Genomic DNA, 5766 nt, shown 5'->3' with positions numbered 1-5766 from the left:
GAATCATTTTATTAAAGTCACAGCACCATAAAGTTTTTTTAATTTGATTCTGAGCATAGTAATTCAGATAACAATTTAGCCAGTAATTCAGATAACATAATTTAAAAAACACCGATTCTTTTTATGAAAAAGAAAATATAACTTTCTATTTTTCACAGCTTTCCTTATGTTCTTTCTTAGTTTTTATAGAGTATATCCTAAGTTGTTAGTTTTTATTTAGGACAAGTTATGATTTTTATATACTAATTTATGATCAGTAACCATACTAAAATTTTTATTGTACTTTTTTATATAATCCTTTTGTGCTGTGTAACTTTACTATCGTGTTATCTGCAAACAAAGATAACTAACCCTGTCTTCACTTTCCAGTGCTGGCATCTATTGAACTAATCATATAATTTTGTTTTTTTGAATTAATAACATGGTCGACTTAATTTATAGGTTGCAAAATACTGACCCATCCATGTGTGACTGTTATCATCTAGTTTATTATGGTATGTTACTCTGTTAATGTGCTATGGAATTCTATTTATAAAGTTTTAGTAAGTAATTTTCTAATGATATTCATAAATAATAATAACAGTCTTAGACAGCTACTTCGTTGTATTATGTTTGGTAGATATTTCTCTCGGTATTATGATGGCATTACAGAAAGGAAATTGGAAGTTTCCTTCTGTCTCTGAATTCTATTTCTTAAAGGTTTCAGATAACTCATCTGGTAAGCCACCTGGGTTTATTGTTTCTTTGGCAGATAGCTTAATAACACAGGTGCCTAAGAAGAAAGAGCGAGCAGGACCCCAGAAAAGAGAACTGATGCCCTCTAGAATAAAAGCCAGAACAATAAGATTGTGATAATGATGAGCATAATGTTCCCTCAGCTTTGCAGGTGATCACCAGCAGAGAAGGAAAAACAGAAAAGACAAGGAGGGTCAGGAAGAAGGGGACATTTCTCTTTTAGAGAAGATGATACACCCTCTCTCTCCCTGTGAAGCCCAGTCTTTTCTTAAGAACCTACCTTGGAAATAAATAAATTAAGAAGTGGCCCCCTGGCTATATAGAATGTATCTGGCAGGGGTAAGGTCCAGCCAACAAGGATGACATCAAACAATCGACTACCATAGTATGAAGTGGAAAACGATGTCCCTAGTGAAAGATCCCACACGATGAGTGTGCAAGATGGGCGTGAGCAGAAGAGGTGTGATCCACATCCACACATACCTTTTTGATGTGAACTTTTAAAGCTTGAAGTTCTGCCCACCTTATTTTAGGTCTCAAACAGCCTGACAATGATGGAGCATGTTAAACGAGGCCAAAGATCTCCTCTGCCAGATGCAGATGTGAGCATGGGCTTTTTAGGCAACAGATAATGATTTTTCAAGGCTGTGGAAGGCTCATTGAGTCCTGAGTTCACACTGTTGTTTCTCAGGAAGGTTTCTGATAAATATTAGTCTTCCTTATTGGCTATGATGGTTAATGATAAAACATATCAAAAAATTATAGCTGCCCTTGATAGAATAAAACCTCATGAAAGACAAACTCAGAATTAGTGTTGCTTATTCGTTCTACAAATGATATACCATCTGGCCTACATCAAAACTGCTATCAACAGCATGGCCACCGCACCCCCAGCGAAAACCAGTCAACAGGGCTTCTTTTAAGCCCAAATCTAAGATGAAGAAGAGGGACTAGATTGGACCATAGGGATAGGGAGTCCCAAATTGGATAATCTCGGGTAATTCGGTGGAATTATTACAATATTTCATAGGGTTAGGTTATAATCCACAGCCACTGTTCCCCTCAGCGACAACCCTACCTTTGCCAGCGGTAGGGACTCACCCTCACATAGAGATCTGGAGGTCTCTGAAGCTGCCCCTTCTAGCAATCACTCTTTTATCATATTAACTATAGTTTGGGCTCCAGAATTTTTACAGAGGAGAGAGGCCAAATCAGATTCAAAATGATTTTGTGTGGCCTCTCCCTGCAATGGTAAGGGTTATTAAATATGATTTAACAGTAGCGGAGACCTACAAAAGCCTTCGACTGGCTTATCCGTGCCAGGCCCCCACCTCTATCAATGTCTGTGGGGTTAACAAAACCGCTTTACTGCTTTTGGGGGAGCCCCAAGTCATACAAACAGATAAAGGCTCCCACTTCACCCCAAAGCAAATGCAGTAATGAGTATTACGAAAAAGCATAGACTGGGTTTTTTACCCGCCCTAACAGGCCACAGCAGAGGTAGCAGAGAAAGACAGAGGGAATTTTTAAAACAAGGGCTATTGAGAGAACTTGGAGGCCACTGGTCCCCCGAATGGTGAAAAATACTGTTCACAATTCTGACTACGTTAAATACACACACACAGATATGCATGCACACGCGCGCACACACACACTCGGCTAACTACACCATATTTAAATAGACAATAAATATGGAGACACCGGTAGAGATACTGCAGCCTCTGCTGCATGTGTTTATTAAAACACATGCCAGACGCAGCCAGTCACCAGCGTTCACGAACGTGGGAACCCCGACCCGACCTCGCTGCCCACAGCAGAGGAACTACCACCTGATACCTCACCTTTCCCTTCTCCCCCATAGACAGGGCAGAGCCGCGCCACGTCCGCCGCGGTCCCGCCAAGAGCCTTGTGCGACCCGCCCACTCTGGGCGCATCCGCAGCCTGGATCCTCTCATCATCCAGCACCAGGCGAACAAACCCCTCACCGCCATCTGGAAAGAGACGCGTCCTCACCGGCTGCCCATTTACACTTGACCCTCGTACAACACGGGTTGGAACTGCACCAGGTCTTCTTACACGTGTATTTTTTCTTTTCTTTTCTTTTTTTTTTTTAATAAATATAGTCGGCTCTTTGTACCTTCTATCCCTGGTTTCGCATCCGCAGATTAACCAACCGCAGATGTAAAACTATTTTCAATTCGCGGCTGGGAATCTGCGGATGCTGACAGGCGACTGCATTCATTGTTCATAGCCATGTTACCTAAGGGACTTGAGCATTCATGGGTTTGGGTATCTGTGCGAGTTCTGGAACCCATCTGCTGTGGATACTGATGAACAACTGTAGTTCAGTTTGGGGGGAGTCAAGAGTTATAGCAGATTTTTGAGGGCACGGGTGTCAGTTTCTCTAAATCCCATTTTTCAAGAGTCAACTGTACTTTGCTCAACTAATGACAATTTTTCAGAACAAACCTGGACTGACTTCTGACAACCAGGAAAAGGAATTAATCACCCCTGGACTGGGTAACAATATTTTGGGGAAAGCCAGGGGAAAATCAGATCCTATACTGCTAGCCACAGATGATCTCTGATCTCTGACTTTCATCTCGACGCTGTCACTGTGCCCCTTCCTCACCTGAGGGGGTTCTTATCCTCACCGGTGTCCACTACACATCCATGGTGGATCACTCCCATACATCCTACTGCTGACAAGGTATGTCTGGAAACAGCATATTACATGTACATCGGGTGGAGACACCCAATGTGGGACACCCTGGGGACAATGGGAACCACGCCGTTGGCTAATCGGTCAGTCAGTCCTGCTGCCATGAGCGCATACTTCAGCCTTGAGGCTGGTACTCTTCCTCCTCCCTTTTGTTTATTATATTTATTTTAAAACAGTAAAGTGGCTTGCACTTCTGTGACTTCTCCATCATATTGCCCTGGAAAACTTTCTATCATAAAGAAAAAAAAGAAAGTAGCAACTATTACATAAAAAAAATTTCAGCCTGGTAAAAAATCCTGATTTAGTCCACTTTATGGGTTAAGAAAATATACTTGCAAAGTGCAAACATAACTGGGAGTTTTAAAATGCTGTCATTGATGATATCCATTTTGTGAGTTAAGAAACTGCTATGGCAAACTGTGAGTATAACCTGAAGGATTAAAATATATCATTCAGTTTTTGTGGATGTCATTATCAGCTTGCTTTCCTCGCTTTCACTGTCTTAAGGAGTGAGGTTTACGATATATTTTACACAACGTACTTTTTTCTAATGATTATCAGGAAATAGTTGCTTTGAAACAATGATGTGGGATTAAAAAGGGGATCAGTGAGTTGGTGCCTTCCCAGGTGTCCTGCTATGAGTGTGTGTGGCATCGTGGGGCCGGAGGAGTGACTGGCTTCCCAGCCCTGGTGAACGTAAGCATTAGAAGGAGAGAGAGTATAGGAAGAGTTAAGAGCTAGGGGTCCTTTGAAGAGAAGGGCCATCTACTGAAACTGTCTGCAGAGTAAAGCACAGGTGGGACCATATGGTATTACATGCATCTATACTGACTCTTGACTTTGCTCTTTTTGCCTGTTCTTTCTGAGAAATATTTTCTAGATTCTATGAATGCAGAAAACAAAAAAAAAATCATGTTTTGTAAATTGTTCAATAGATACAATAGATTGTATCTATTGTATCTATTGAATAGATAGATAGATCTATTGTTCAATAGATACAATAGATTGTATTGTATCTATTATTTACAAAACATAATTTTTTGAATTCTTCATTTTTGTTGTTGTTGTTGTTATTTATGCTTACAGCACCTAGTCTTCCTAGGTGGTCTCCCATCCAAGTACTAACCAGGCCCAACTCCACTTAACTTCCAAGATTAGACATCAGGCTTGTTCAGAGTGGCATAGCCATAGACCATGGACTGTGGTTCCATTGGGGTGTGAACCCAGGACCTTCTGTGTGTAAAGCAGATGTGCTAACCGCTACACTATGGAACCACATCCAGAATTCTTTGATTTTTAATTTAACTTAATATTCTACTTGAACCAGCCATTATTTGATATTGTGCATTAATGTAAATGGCCTCTACTTTCACGAGTCCACAGAAAGTTGTCTAAATATATGCCTAGCATGAGTCTCTTGAGAACAATTGTTGATGTTGCTGAGACAAGTAAGGAATATTTTTCTTAAAAAAGTATGCCCTATACTTCACATGTAAAAAAAGAGGCTACAATATAACTCTACTCAATTTACATGACTGAGTTGTGCAAGAGGTAATCAGACACCTCGATTTTTGGTACACAGATCTCGATGAAAGCAAAGTCAAGCATTGTGCAGAGCCACTGAAGCTTTGGGGTGCTTTGTAATGTAGCCACAGCAACTGGGATACGTGGGTTCTAAAGTTAGTTGAACTCTCACTTCACATGTAATAGCTGAGTGATGTGTAATAACTGTGAACAAGTAACTGGAAGTCCTCTGGGCTTTAGTAGAATCAGTATTAACCTCATGTGGTTCCAGATGTAGTACACAGTAAGACTTTAACCAGTATTTGAGTCTATATCGATTAACAAAGTTCCTCATTCTATCTAAGGTTCTCTAAATTAACAAAGGCATTCTTATATGCATTTCCTTGACCTTTTAGATAAGAACCAAAATCTAAATACAATTCCCTTCAGTTCAATGTTACCTTTTTTAACAATGAAAGTAAGTTCAAGGTAGTTTACATATAATCTCACTTGAAAGATATCTAACTTTTCTCAAAAAAAAAAAAAAAAAAAAAAACCAGGTAGAATTAACCAGTAGCAGAGTGTATATTTTTTTTTAGAATTTTATCCATAACTGTATTCATAGGAATTTACACCGTTGTTTTAGAACAAAAATAATAGTTCATTGGTGACTTACATCAGGCTCATATTTTGTAAGAATCTGCTAAAAATATACATTCATTATTTCATTCGATCTCACAAAATATCTACCAGAAATGATGAGAAACCCTATTTCACGGATAAGGAAATAGAGGCTGCAGTTAAGT

The 5766-nt window shown here is 39.7% G+C and overlaps 1 pseudogene; it reads right to left on the bottom strand.

Annotated features, from left to right (window-relative positions):
• Positions 1-4534: 4534 nt before the first annotated feature.
• LOC112484642 lies at positions 4535-4650 on the bottom strand (annotated as a pseudogene).
• Between the last annotated feature and the right edge of the window lie 1116 nt (positions 4651-5766).

This window comes from Pteropus alecto, unplaced genomic scaffold (assembly GCF_000325575.1).
Source record: "Pteropus alecto unplaced genomic scaffold, ASM32557v1 scaffold17, whole genome shotgun sequence".
NCBI lineage: Eukaryota > Metazoa > Chordata > Mammalia > Chiroptera > Pteropodidae > Pteropus > Pteropus alecto.
Note: the sequence above shows the minus strand (reverse complement) of the source record. Positions and strands in the feature narration are given on the sequence as shown.